The sequence below is a fragment of the Amia ocellicauda genome, unplaced genomic scaffold (assembly GCF_036373705.1).
Source record: "Amia ocellicauda isolate fAmiCal2 unplaced genomic scaffold, fAmiCal2.hap1 HAP1_SCAFFOLD_55, whole genome shotgun sequence".
NCBI lineage: Eukaryota > Metazoa > Chordata > Actinopteri > Amiiformes > Amiidae > Amia > Amia ocellicauda.
The window spans coordinates 177053-192152 of record NW_027102985.1 but is presented as its reverse complement, the minus strand read 5'-3'; the positions used below and the strand labels follow the sequence as shown (position 1 = coordinate 192152).

The 15100-nt window shown below is 40.4% G+C and overlaps 2 non-coding genes and 6 pseudogenes across 2 annotated transcripts; all 8 read left to right on the top strand.

The window, feature by feature from the left end:
- Window positions 1–34: 34 nt before the first annotated feature.
- On the top strand, window positions 35–153 carry LOC136738075 (uncharacterized; annotated as a pseudogene).
- Window positions 154–362: 209 nt separating this feature from the next.
- On the top strand, window positions 363–481 carry LOC136737938 (uncharacterized; annotated as a pseudogene).
- Window positions 482–703: 222 nt separating this feature from the next.
- On the top strand, window positions 704–822 carry LOC136738290 (5S ribosomal RNA). The gene has a single exon (XR_010812592.1). It is a non-coding gene; the product is annotated as a 5S ribosomal RNA (ribosomal RNA).
- A 215-nt stretch (window positions 823–1037) lies between these two features.
- Window positions 1038–1156, top strand: LOC136738210 (uncharacterized; annotated as a pseudogene).
- Window positions 1157–1372: 216 nt separating this feature from the next.
- On the top strand, window positions 1373–1491 carry LOC136738211 (uncharacterized; annotated as a pseudogene).
- A 209-nt stretch (window positions 1492–1700) lies between these two features.
- Window positions 1701–1819, top strand: LOC136738213 (uncharacterized; annotated as a pseudogene).
- Window positions 1820–2040: 221 nt separating this feature from the next.
- On the top strand, window positions 2041–2159 carry LOC136738000 (uncharacterized; annotated as a pseudogene).
- A 6495-nt stretch (window positions 2160–8654) lies between these two features.
- On the top strand, window positions 8655–8769 carry LOC136738281 (U5 spliceosomal RNA). Its single transcript, XR_010812584.1, has one exon. It is a non-coding gene; the product is annotated as a U5 spliceosomal RNA (small nuclear RNA).
- Window positions 8770–15100: the final 6331 nt, after the last annotated feature.

Here is a 15100-nt window from a genome sequence, read left to right as displayed (position 1 = left end):
ACCTTTAAGAGACATCATGCAGCCAGGCCTCTCGGCTTGTGGCCACATCGTCCTGAACGCGCCCGATCTCGTAAGATCTCGAAAGCTAAACGGGGCAGGACCTGGTCAGTACTTGGATGTGTGACCTCCTGGAAATACCAGGTGCTGCAAGCTTTTTACGTCTCCTGGGTAACTTCATCGTAGCTCTTAGTACTATCTTTCTGTCTGGAGGAGATATAATTGAAGTATTGTACACGTACACGGCTACTTTCAACAGCCTTTGCTGCACTGATATATCTCCCTCCATTTTTCTTTTTTTTTTTTGCTGGAAGTTCGTCAATATCCGCCAACCTTTAAGAGACATCATGCAGCCAGGCCTCTTGGCTTGTGGCCACACCGTCCTGAATGCGCCCGATCTCGTAAGATCTCGGAAGGTAAAAGGGGCAGGGCCTGGTCAGTACTTGGATGGGTGACCTCCTGGAAATACCTGGTGCTGCAAGCTTTTTTGTCTCCTGGGTAACTTCATCGTAGCTCTTAATACTCTCTTTCTGTCTGGAGGAGACATAATTGAAGTATTGTACACGTACCCAGCTACTGTCAACACCCTTTGCTGCACTGATATTTTTCCATCCATTTTTCTTTTTTTTTTTTTTTTTTTTTTTTTGCTGGAAGTTCCGTCAATACCCGCCAACCTTTAAGAGACATCATGCAGCCAGGCCTCTCGGCTTGTGGCCACACCGTCCTGAATGCGCCCGATCTCGTAAGATCTCGGAAGCTAAACGGGGCAGGGCCTGGTCAGTACTTGGATGGCTGACCTCCTGGAAATACCAGGTGCTGCAAGCTTTTTCGTCTCCTGGGTAACTTCATCGTAGCTCTTAATACTCTATTTCTGTCTGGAGGAGATATAATTGAAGAATTGTACACGTACCCGGCTACTTTCAACACCCTTTGCTGCACTGATATTTTTCCCGCCATTTTTATTTTTATTTTTTATTTTTTCTGGAAGTTCCATCAATATCCGCCAGCCTTTAAGAGACATCATGCAACCAGGCATCTCGGCTTGCGGACACACAGACCTGAACGCGCCCGATCTCGTCAGATCTCGGAAACGAAACGGGGCAGGACCTGGTCAGTACTTGAATGTGAGAACTCGTGGAAATACCTGGTGCTGCAAGCTTTTTACGTCTCCTGGGTAACTTTATCGTAGCTCGTAATACTCTCTTTCAGTCTGGAGGAGATATAATTGAAGAATTGTACACGTACCCGGCAACTTTCAACACCCTTTGCTGCACTGATATTTTTCCCTCCATTTTTCTTTTTTCTTTTTTTTTTTGCCGGAAGTTCCGTCAATACCCTCCAGCCTTTAAGAGACATCATGCAGCCAGGCCTCTCGGCTTGTGTCCGCACCGTCCTGAACGCGCTCGATCTCGTCAGATCGCGTAAGCTGAACGGGGCAGGTCCTGGTCAGTACTTGGATGGGTGACCTCCTGGAAATACCAGGTGCTGCAAGCTTTATACGTCTCCTGGGTAACTTCATCGTAGATCTTAATACTCTCTTTCTGTCTGGAGGAGATATAATTGAAGAAATGTACACGTACCCGGCTACTTTCAACACCCTTTGCTGAACTGATATTTTTCCCTCCATTTTTCTTTTTTTATTTGCTGGAAGTTCCCTCAACACCCGTCAGCCTTTAAGAGACATCATGCAGCCAGGCCTCTCGGCTTGTGGCTACACCGTCCTGGACGCACCCCGTCTCGTCAGATCTCGGAAGCTAAACGGGGCATGGCCTAGTCAGTACTTGGATGGGAGATCTCCTAGAAATACCAGGTGCTGCAAGCTTCTTACGTCTCCTGGGTAACTTCATCGTAGCTCTTAATACTCTCTTTCTGTCTGGAGGAGATATAATTGAAGAATTGTACACGTTCCCGGCTACTTTCAACACCCTTTCCTGCACTGTTATTTTTCCCTCCATTTTTTAATTTTTTTATTTTTTATTTTTTGCTGGAAATTCCGTCAATACCCGCCAGCCTTTAAGAGACATCATGCAGCCAGGCATCTCGGCTTGCGGCCACACCGTCCTGAACGTGCCCGATCTCGTCAGACCTTGGAAACTAAACGGGCCAGGGCCTGGTTAGTACTTGGATGGGTGACCTCCAGGAAATACCAGGTGATGCAAGCTTTTTACGTCTCCTGGGTAACTTCATCGTAGCTCTTAATACTCTTTATCTGTCTGGAGGAGATATAATTGAAGTATTGTACACTTTGTCTTAGGGACAGTCTGGCTAGCAGTGACTGAGTGGTTGACAGACGACAAGCAATGGAATGTACGTGCTCTGTGATGTCATAGCAGTCAGCTGAGAGAGGCTCGTGATGTCATCGCTGAGCTGTCTGTCTGTCTGTCTGTCTGTCTGTCTGTCTCTCTCTCTCTCTTTCTCTCTCTCTCTCTCTCTCTCTCTTCCTCTCAATTCAATTCATTTGTATTGTCAAAGCAATTGGACATACATACATACATATATATATATATATATATACATACATACATACATACATCCATACATGCTAGAAAGTCATTACAATGTTATCTTAAAGGCTAACTAAGCAGAACATATATCATTTTAGAACAGAGTTCATAGGTCAACACATGGTTTTAGGGAACAGGCACGTAGGTCATACCGTTTGACAATGTCTCCAAGGTTCTCATCGTAAATAACAAACAGAAATCAAACTATCTTCTGGGCTGACCTTCTAGCTTGACCGTATCTTTCTTAAGTATACAAGAGAGAAAAACAGGTGTAAGAAAATAATTTCTAATTTTCCTTCTACACATATATACATACATACATACATATGTAGCGTTATGTTGGGTGTATTTGGATAAGAGCATTTGGGCTCTGAGCTGAAGCACTGATCTAAAGAAGACCTCTCCCCCCCCAAAGTTATCAGATTTCCTTAGCTCATCAGCTTGGAACTGGTTTGCATCAAAGTGACAGTTTTGGGGAGGATGGCACCGAGAAGAGGCCAAATAGTTTGGAATTCTGCTATGAGATGTCTGGAGAAAGGGGCCTGTAGGTGATAAAAACTCTTTGAAGTGGATGAGAGCCGAAATCCCGACATAGAGCTACGAACCCAGGCCAACCGGCATTTCCAAAAGATGGCATGGATTGACATCAGTCATAAATAAAGCCTCCCTCCAATAGGACACTGGGGGCTGAAACCGAAATCCAATCTCAAGAACTCAGGGACCAATCACCTACTGATCTGACAGACTATAAGGAACAGCGGACAGTCTTTCTCTCTCTCTCTCTCTCACCTGAACCAGAAACTCGCTGCCACAGCTCAACCTGTAGCTCTGTTGCCAGAACCGGAATCAGAAACCAACCAAGTCTTTGCCGGCAACAGAAGAGTTAAACTGGGAGAAGGAGATTGAGCGAAGAATTATTTTAAAGGACTTTATTAAATAAATAACTTCACAGACCCACCTGATCAGTGGAGTTTTACAGCTGGACAATTGACTAAGTCGACTGAATACGAAAGTGTCAGTCACTTAAATAGCTATTTGAGTCTTAAGAAACTTGACCCTTGGAACAAACAGGGCCCTGCTTTCCTCAAAGACTTCGTCTTCAAGTAACTACGGTGGAACCATGCTTACAAAGAAGATTTTGTGCACAACCTTGGAGCCTTCAAACCAATGGAAAATCTGTTTGGAAAAGACTCTACATTCGCGAAACCCCAACTTCCAGGTGCATCGACTGAGTGGAAGTTCTTGGACAAAGCCGAACCGGACTGCCTTTGTTCCAAACCACACGGACCTCGTGCCGTGTGCTGTTATCTGAGCCCGAAGCCAGAGAGGCCTCTCTGCGACGAAGTTCACATAAGTTTAACAGTTTGGAGTTTGTGATTCATGACATTTGAGAAATCAATTAGAAATGTTAATCTGTGATTCATAACTCTAGAATGTGTAATATCATTTAGTTTTCTTAAATATAAATGTGAGTTGCATTAAACTGTTTTGTTGATAATTTTAGAAATAAAATCTGTCAACGCCGAGAAATATCTTCTCATTCCTGTTTAACTGTTTAGTCTGAAATTGACACAAGTTAATAGACATTAGATTATTGGTGGCCCTGCCTATCCTTAATCATTGAATAATAATCAGTTAAGGGAAATTGTGGTAACAAATAGGATCTTTCTCGGCACCTAAACGTAAATGAGACTGATATATATATAACGAGAAGTTACCTGATATAAATACTAACCTGCGTAGTTATTTAATGTCTGACTAATAATACTAACGAGAGACTCACCTTCGTCTTACTAACCGGTATTGTAGTCAATGTGTTTATAACCTTTTTTGATTAACGATTTGTTAAACGGAATGTACGTGCTCTGTGATGTCATAGCAGTAAGCTGAGAGAGGCTCGTCATGTCATCGCTGAGCTGGCTGGCTGGCTCTCTGTGTGTGTGTGTGTGTGTGTGTGTGTGTGTCTCTCTCTGTCTGTCTGTATGTCTGTCTGTCTGTCTCTCTCTCTCTTACTCTCTCTCTCTCCCTCTCAATTCAATTCATTTGTATTGTCAAAGCAATTGGACATGCATACATACATACATACATATATATGGAAAATAAACAATATGTGTACATCTCTTTCTGCATTAGTGGTGCCCTCACAGATGTGCAAGTTACATGACAGACAGACAGACAGACACACACACACTTTCACACACAGACAGACAGACACAGACACACACAGACACACACACACATACTTTGACAGACAGACAGACAGACACACGCATATTATGGGTCTTTGTTGGGTAGTGAAATGGGTAGCATCAGTCGCAGTGTGGGTAATGTCAGGGAGCCAATCATAGTCCCCGTTATTTGCATATCGTGGCGCAAAGCATTCTGGGAAAAGCAACTAAACACGTTTAGTCATGTATTTGTCCATAGTTTACACATGAGATGAAAGAGACAGTATGACGTGTTGAGCACCTAGGATTCCTCATGTGTATGTGAGGGGCAGAGGAACCGGATCCCAAGTGTGCGTCCCAGGTGCTATAGGTTTCAAAGCATGCAGGGGAATAGGCACCCCACCCTGACACGTATATAAGATTGGATAGGGAGATATAAATAGCAATGGGGAGACTCTTGTACTTGGTGTGGCTCTATCCATATAGTGGGGCCAGCAGGTGCAGCAATAGAAGCTCAGCCTGGGGAGACTGGATTTAGCATTTCCTCTCCATTTTGATAACTATCCATAATCATTTCTGCAAAATACTTCTATGATACCTATGTATGTTTTTTACTTGTACTATATTATACAATCAAGTATCAGTGTACACATACAATGTGACCTGTTACATTAATACAGAGGCCACGGAAGGCCAGATCACTAATAGCCACTGTCCCCTGATATTACACTTTTTTACAATCACTTTGGCACTCATTTCAGAACCTTGATGTCATTTTTCAAAACTCTAGACACTAAACTCACACCCGATGATCAAAATGCACATTTTTCAAAACTCTAACACTTTTTTACAATTGCTTGGATACAATACACATCAACCTCAGATAATTTGTTCATTGAACTAAAATGACACAACTTAACATCAAAGTATTACCATTTCAAAATGCAATTCACACATTACATCTGAGATCACTGTCTATTCATTTCATTACAAAGATTTAACTATCAATTGATACAGCTGCTCAAAATGATAAGTGACTGTTGCATTACTCTTAATGCATAATTTTATGGAAACTGACAAACAATATTCCATGTTTCGATCATGAAAGTTTCAGGATAATGAGATCCATTGACATCAATAAACGAGGAGCATGAACCAGTTGGACTACATTATCTATGGATGTAATATTTCATCATCATTCATCATCATGTAGCACTTTTCCACACCATGTTTGCAGTGTGGAAGGAAAGTTAGAAATTTTTTCTCTAATACCTGTTTTTCTCTCTTGTATACTTAAGAAAGATAAGGTCAAGCTAGAAGGTCAGGCCAGAAGGTAGTTTGATTTCTGTTTGTTATTTACGATGAGAATCTTGGAGACAATGTCAAACAGTATGATTGAAGTGCCTGCTCCCTAATCCATGTGTTGATCTATGAACTCTGTCCTATAATGATATAAATTCTGCTTAGCTAACTTTTAAGATAACATAGTAATGACTTTCTGATTATAACCAGCTCTTTGATTTTTGTGTATAAAAGCTCTGACTGTTAAAATGAAGGCAGAGCGACTTTGGGATCTACTTGAGTCACTGTTCCTCTCCACGCTGCGTGTATTAAAGGCATTGCAACTAACGCTCCAACCTGGTTGAAGATGATTGTTCTTCCACATCAGATTTGACATTACTGTATGTATGCAGGCCCTTGTAATTGCTTTTCCAATACTGCCAACTGGTTATTGATGATTGATTTCACATTGTGGTACGAGTATCGAGTGAAATGAGTGCTATCCACCCCAGCAACACAGTGATAACATGGAGCCGGCAAGTCATCCAGGTCACAATAGAGGTCAAGCAGTGGGAGGAGGAAGACGTGGTGGTCAAAGGAATGGAAGGGGACATGCACCCCTTCTGAGAGGTGGTCGTGGGCCTCGTCATAGAGGAGGGCTTAGGCCTCACCAGAGAGGCAGCCATGGGCCTCATTTGAGAGGTGTTGGGGGAACGTGGTAGAGGACAAGGCCACGGACCAGACAGCGGCAGCAACAGCAAATAGTGTCCAGTGAAATAGTTGTAGAGCATGTTGTAAATCATGGCATGACCATGACTGAGGCAGCTACAATGATTCAATCAAACCTCAGAATCAACTCAGGATCAACTGTGGCCTCAATCATCAGAAATGTCCGTACTGAGAAGCGGCAAGTCTTCAGCATGCACTAAACATTAGGCTACTCTCAATTGTCAAATGACTGTATACTGCATACCAATGTGTAGCACAGAGTATAGTGTGCCTTTTGAAAGAAATGCAGACAGAGTGAAGCAGCTGATGACTGAGTATGTTCAGGTATGTTCAGTTTCAAGATGCCTCTTGTGAAAAATGGTTGTGAGAACCTGAACCTGAACACAGGGCTGATGGAAATTCAGAAGTACAGTAATCAATCCTTTGTTTTACACTAAGCCAGGTGAGGAACACTGCAGTTGACATTTTACTGTAGTTTTGTTCTTTTTTGTAGCTAATTATTGTTGCATGGCTTCAAAGAAACCTATGGTGTGATTTGATTGTATTGCATCAATACATTTCAGATTTTGTTCAATGATTCCACTGTGTCTGTAGTATTCTCTCTACTAGTCCTTTTACAGTGATGTATTTATGTGTAGTACCATAATGAAACATGTATCACATATTTTGTACTACAATATTTAATGATTGTACGAACAACTACACAGTGAAACTATCGGTATCTTCTGTGTGGGTGATCTAAATAAATGTTACTATGGTATTTCATGATAAATGAATTATTTGAACCAACAAGTCTGCAAGTGCAAGGTTTCTTTAAAGATATGAATGCACAATGCAATGTTTTGAACATTGGACAGCCTGTGTTACAAGTGATGACCGTTTTGAGTTTTGTGTCTAGAGTTTTGAAAAATGACATCAAGGTTCTGAAATGAGTGACAAAGTGATTGTAAAAAACTGTATATTCATCCTATTTAATGTGCTCTTTTAAAATGTACTTTTCTTTTTTATGTTGCCATTTCTGTTCTACCAATGTTTCAGTTGTTAGCCAAAGATTGACAGAGTACATCTCATACACACAGGCCAGACAGCAAGGATTACTTTTTGAAATTCAATTACAAATGCTGCATGAACTCATCAATACGATTAGAGCTCCTGAAAGCAATATAACTAACTCACTCTACAGCATCTCATTAGCAGTGAAAAGAAACCAAGAAAGTTGGGACAGTCGACTGTTTACCACTATGTAACATCACCTTTTCTTTTAATAACACTTATTAAGCACTTGGGCACTGAAGACACCACTTGGTTAAGTTTAGCAAGCGGGATTTTCCCCCATTCATCCATTATGCATTTCCTCAGCTGCGCAACTGCACAGGGCCTTCGTTGTCTTAATTTGCACTTCATAGTGCGCCACACATTCTCAATTCGGAGACAGGTCAGGACTGCAGGCAGGCCATGCTAGCACCCGCACTCTCTGCCTACGCAACCATGCGCTTGTAATCTGGGCAGAATGTGGTTTGGCGTTATCCTGCTGAAAAATGCAGGGACGTCCCTGGAAAAGACGATGTCTGGATGGCAGCATATGTTGCTCCAAAATGTGTACATCTCTTTCTGCAAAAATGGTGCCCTCACAGATGTGCGAGTTACATGACAGACAGACACTCATACACACTGTCACACCCACACACACACACACACTTTCACAGACAGACACACGCACACACACTCACTTTCACACAGAGACAGACACAAACACAGAGACAGACACACACACACTCACTTTCACACAGAGACACACAAACACATACACTTTCACACAGACACACACACACATACATACATACATACATATATAAGGAAAAGAAACAATACATTTAAAAATCACAAAAAGATGTAATAAAGTACAGAAAATCTAAATGTAATAAAATGTGATCTTTAATACACACAAATATGTATGGCTGGTCGGATGCGTCTTGGACTCGGGTTCCTCTTCATTACGTATAATGCTTTTGCCTTTTGCTATAGCTTTCCGTGGAGGGGATCGTGGGTGAGTTTGTACCATTCTTGGGAGGCTCTGCCTTGTTGGGGCGGAGCTGTGATCCAGGTGAACAGCAGATCGGACATAGGTGGGCATGTGGGCGGAGGAGGAAGGCCGGTCAAGCAAATAAGCTTGCTAAGGTACGCAGCAGCAGCAAGCAGCCCCACCATCCAGTCAGCCAGCCAGTCTGGCTGGCAGTGACTGAGTGGTTGACAGACGGCAAGCAACGGAATGTACGTGCTCTGTGATGTCATAGGAGTCACCTGAGAGAGATGTTTGTGATGTCATCGCTGAGCTGGCTGGCTCTGTGTGTCTTGCTGGCTGTGTGTGTGTGTGTGAGAGAGAGAGAGACTTTTTGACTTTTATCAGACTTCATTGCCTGTTTGCAACACGCAATAATTCATACAAAAGAAAATAAATAAATAAATAAAAAATAGTGTTCCCCTTTGTTTGTCTCCCCCCAACAAGCATTAACTCCGCCACTGATCTGTACACTTTTAAAGAAAGCAACCCAATACACACAACAAAACAACCATCAAATACTAAACCCTATAAATGAATTACATAATAAAAACCAACTCCCCGTCATACAATTCACAAAGGGCATCATTAATACACCAGACCTGTTCAAAACTCTCCAAATCATTCATCAGCCTGTAATAGTTAAACTCTAGTCTGACTCTGCACTTGACCAGCATGGCAAACACTCTCACTGCATCCTCACTGCCCTCCCCACACACTCTGTTCTTCCTAGTCTTATAGACGGCCATTTTAGCCTGGCCCAGCAAGAAGTTTACCAGCTGGTCCACATGTTTGGTCCTTCTGGTGTATCGCGCCCCTAAAATAAAAACCTTTGTGTTAAAAATCAGGTTAAGATCAGTAAAAAGACGAGTTAAAAGACTAAAAATGGGTGACAACCGAGAGCAAGTGCTGAAACAGTGAAACACGGTCTCTCTCTGAGCACAGAATGGGCAGGCGTCGGACACAGCAGGGTTAAGAACAGTAATAAAAGAATTGACAGCAATAATGGTGTGTAACACCCTCCACTGCAGATTGCCAGCTCTCTTATTGAGGGGGGCTTGTACAGGCTTCTCCAGGCGGGCGCAGTGTCTTCCCCCAGCCCCAGCCTGTAAAGTAATTTTAGGAATCACAAAGAAACAGTTGAAAGTGCTAAATAAGTATTTTGATGCACCATATTAATTTAGGAAATTTACATGTTGTTTTTCATCAGCTTCTGTATCTGATGGCTCCACATCACTGGCTGGATTGACAGCAACGACACTCTAAAAAAAGAAATGTTAAGTTTGAGCATTCAGGACTTGTTTTGAAGATCCTGAATATCACTGGTCCACAATTTATCTGTGAAACTATGGGTTAATCTCCATATACAAAATACTTTTCACACACACTTTAAATTTACAACTAAATTTACATGTTGATGTCTTTCGTCAGCTTCTGTATTTGATGGCTCAATATAACTGGTTGCATTAACAGCAACGGCACACTACAAGAAAATAACATTATATTTAAACATTCAGGACTGGTTTAGCATCACCTCGAATATCCCTAGCCCTTGAGGTCGATTGTTATTGTGGTCTTCAAGACCAGTGCTTCTCAACCTTAGTCCTGGAGGAGGCCCACTGTCTGCTGATTTTCATTACAACAACATTGTAGGTTATATCAGTGACTGTGGTCCTAAAGTACCCCTATGCCTGCTGTTTTTTTTCCAGTTGAGCTCTTAATTACCTAATTGGCTTAACTGAAGCCATTTAACCCTTTTCCCAGGTCTTTGGTTGTTGATGAGTTACAAAGAGCTGGATTGTGGCCCGCCATGACTGGAAGTGAAGAACACTCACTCTAGGCCTTTAACTTAATGTTCATATGTAAGGGCCTATCCATCTGATTTGTTTTTGCACATTTATTAACAGAAAAATTGATGGTACGTGAAATCATCTGAGCTGAAAAATATAATGTTCCACCAATAATAAAATAAATGTATTAATTAAAATTATAGAGATAATAGAATGTTCACAGATTATTAGTTCAGAAAACAAAATATTTTTTTATATCTTAAATAGAATTAACACTCAAATCAGTTGTAGGGTAAACAAGGTCTATTTTTTGGATTGATTTTATAATTATACATGTATGGCTGCATGAAGCTTACCTGAGAATCTGATATTTTAGTAACTTTGTTGCTTCTTGTTGGGTAGTCCACGTTTGCCGCCGTTCTTTTTCTGTAAATGTAAATCAAAAGGCAATAATTACATACTGTAATTAAAATACAAAAAGTATAAACATTGTATTATTATTTTTTTATCCTGTTTCTCCATCTCGATGCTGTTCTTTTTGGAATTGCATATCTAGGTTTACTTAAATACTGTTTATAAGATTGTAAACTCATCATCCAAATTTCTTCATTTGCCAAACTTTATGTAGTGCGCTTGCAGTTTCAGAAGAAGAAAAAAAACTGTAACAGATGGGATATGTAGTACTTTATACTCGAGTGGTCTATGCGATTACACCCTGTTGGTGTTATTAAGAACGCCAAGTACCAGAATGCAGAGCGGGACTGTTTTTTGTGCCGTGACTTGTCGGGGGAAAAACGCGCAGAAAAAACGGACGAGAAGGTGAAGGTAGTATGGCGGTGATGCACGCGTTGGTGAAGTGGGAAAGCGGGGTCGACAAAGACTCTTACAGCGTGATTCCCACTGCTTGCTTTCGCAATTTTGATTTATTCAGCATTGCTGATGATGACGAAGAGACGACTCGAAACTTCAGAGCAGAGTGGAGAGACACGAACAAACCTCCAAAAGGTGGATGGCCTGTCCATGAAGCGCAGATCATTATGACTGGTAACAATGTTTATTTAAAAAAAAAAAACATTAAAGTCTTTACATGCTATTTGATATATACAATCACAGTATATTTGAAATGAATGTTTAAGTTATTAATGTGTTGTACTTCTAACATACTCTCATAACATGGTAGGTGGTGGTGAGGGCGCTAAAAACTCGTCATACTTGACTGGCATTTGTAAGAACGATTTATTGTGTGTTGTGTTTTACAATAAAATCCCCCAAATCACAAAATAAATTAAACCAGATATAATTTAACTTCAGTTTTGATTCAGTGTTGGCTGTTCATCTTAATTTGTATGGTCAAAGCACAGTATTTTTATGACAAATAAATATAATCCCCAAATATCTGTGGACATAATGCAGGGTTTTATTTATTTTATTTTTATTTTAGGAAAAGAAGGCGAACTAAGAAGAAAACTTAATGACCTAACAAAAATGCCCTGTCCTAAAATGAAGAGAGTACCTAAACCAAACAAAAAACTTCAAATTTCAGATGATAGTGACCTTGATGAACCACAGTTACCGGTGAGATAATTACTGCAAATATTAAATAAATGTATTGCAGGATTGTTTTTTTTTAATCATATTCATATATATATATATATTTTCATTTTAAACTCTTTTCCTCTCTGAATACAGCACAAAATAAGAAAGAAAACCGATGGAGCTTCAAGAATTAGATCCCGTCATATTCTACAGACATTTAAAGAGTCCAGTGAAGTTGAGCTACAGCAAAACGTTAAGCAGCTCGAAAAGGAAAACACAAGACTTAAAAATGAAAACCAATGTCTTCGAAACCGTATGGTTGATGGTAAGTTTTTTTATTTATAGCAAATAATTCCTTACCTTGATAAATGTTATTCTTCAGTAATTTAGATTCCAGAGTAATGTATTATAGTTGATCATACTGAAGTAATCTAGAACCACAATACAGACTCTTAATGTGCACTGTCTAATAGTTTAATAATACTGATTATTAAATAAAGTTTTTCAACATAACTTCATAATCCTACATTAATGACTATATGCATTACATTAGACCTGGAAATTCTTGTATTTTATCTTTTTTATTTTTTTTGTAGCTAATGTTAATGACCCACAAAAAGGTCAGTTTGCCAATAACATAGAGCAAGTCTCTCAAGTATAATTGCAGGCATTGATGGTTTTGTTTTCATTTTGCATTAAATATATTACTAGAAATGATTATCATTTAATACTAAGGTTTTTTTCTCCAGAGATTCCAGACCTTTTGGACAATCTGAAAAAAATTGTAACAAAAGCCACATTTATCAGCAATGAAGACAAAAGTGTGTCACCATCAAGTGGTTCTGACAGCCCCACAGCAAATTGTTCTGAATCTGACAAAGAATCACCAAAACAGGTATAACACTCTTGGTCTACAATATTACAAAGACAAGGTAAAAATATATATATTGAAAACAAATATTGGTTGTAAACAATCTAATGATGCTACATTATCAGTTATATTCATAGTTATAGTTGATAATAAGAATGTAATTGAATTATGGGTGTCACAGATTCACTGACTTTATTATGTCTGTAAATTAATAAACTTAGAATTGAGACATACTGTGGTCTTTAATAACACATTTCTGTAACAAAATCACAGCCTTACTGATAATGTATTCCACTTAACATAATATAAGAATAGTTTGGGGATAAACTTGTTTTTTATTTACCATTGTCTTTTAGGTGGAAATATTCCCAGGCACTGGATTTTACATTGACAAACTGTCCTGGATCCTTGCAGAGAGGTGCAGCACGAATACGTCATATGCAAGAACCCTGACGGTTGCTGTCTTTGACTTTCCAACATTACTAAAGAGCAATCTTCGTGGTGGTGGCAGCAAGAGAGATCCAACTTCGGAGACATTAAGATCCTCATTGATGTTATTGAGGATCATATACAGCTGCCTTCGGAAGGACACGACGTGTTTCAGTTGCGGGGCTTTGCAGCCCAGCGGGACCCTCTTAATGCCGGACATCAGCTGCCCGAGCCGGTGCGGATGAACGGAGGGACGTTAGACAGCGTTACCTTCCGGGCAGGAGCAGCGAGCGGCAACACCGGGGTGAAAGTGTCGTCTAACACTGTGCCATTAGCCACTAGCTGATTGAGCAGATCAGTGGTTTTTAAGAAGATAACAATGGCAGCAGACTTGATATTTTCACACCCTGCTACCTCCCCAACCGCTAACACACACTGCTCTAGGGGGCAGAACTGCACCGGAGCGATCTTGACTCCATGGCGTCGGGTCAGTTTTTCAAAAGACGCATTCAGGGGGTCCGACCCCCCGACCCGGGAAGAACTACCGGTACTCCCCCCTCCCCTCCCCTGTTCCCCCACAATAAGAAAAGCACTGAAAACAGAAGACAAAATAAACAAACTGAAAAAAGTAAAGCAACAAAAAAACGCAGCCAAAGGACAGAGCTCTCAGCAGCACTCCCGCTCACTGCAGACCCCTCCCACACACTCCCAGCTGAGAGAGAGAGAGAGAGAGAGAGAGAGAGAGAGAGTGTTAGTGTCTGTCTGTCTCTCTCTCTGTAGATGCATCATAGGGAACATATGTAACAATCTCTCTTTTTGTTTACCAAAAATGAGAATGAACGTATTTCAAGTGGGTGTTGCCTTGGTTGGAAACGTTTTAAGATTATTTATGAAGTGTAAAGTGGATTTGTCTCAGTTCTCCGTAGTTTTCAATGTATGTGCCATTCAGTAGCGTTCATGTTACAGATGTGCCCTATGCAGTGGTAGGGTCAATAAAATGTCAGTAAAACTTTATTTTAGCAATTATGGAGGGGAAGAACTGCAAATAGAGGGTCCCCACTAATTATCTAACTTACCAACAACGTTTCAAATTAGGTCTTGCGAAGCTGCCAAATAATGCTGTATAATCGTATGTGTCTTCATACACCGGCTGCTATAGTCTGATAGCTTTGATTATATATATATATATATTTTCTCGTGAACCACAAATGCTATTTGCTTGATTTTTACAGAGTATGTTATAAATACCATTCTTATGAAGCCTGACAAATTGTATGCTGTAATTATGAATATTTTCAAATCATTTGTTTGTTTTTCCTAACATGTTACAAATGTTCCCTATGTGAAAGATGCATTATATCTTAATAACGTCTAAACAATTAAAGATATACAGATTATTATTTTTGGTAAAGTTATAATACATTGCTATTAACTATGTGTGTCAGTAAAAGTTTAAAAAATCCTAATAATTTTTTATTGATCCTGCAAAATAGGTGTTTAGGGAACATTTGTAACATTAGGGTTACGATTTGCCATAGACGCGGAATGAGTTTGATTGTGATGTTAAATGGGGTTTAAAGAGAGTCGCCTCGGTGCTGATTACTATTGCTGTGTTTCTCCACTTCTACTCCATGCTTGGGAACGCCCACATCCAGTGACGTCAAAACCGGTGGAAAAGCGGGCCGGTTCAAAAAAGATCAGCTGGATCCCAGGCCGAGCAGCAGCTCCGGCTCCAG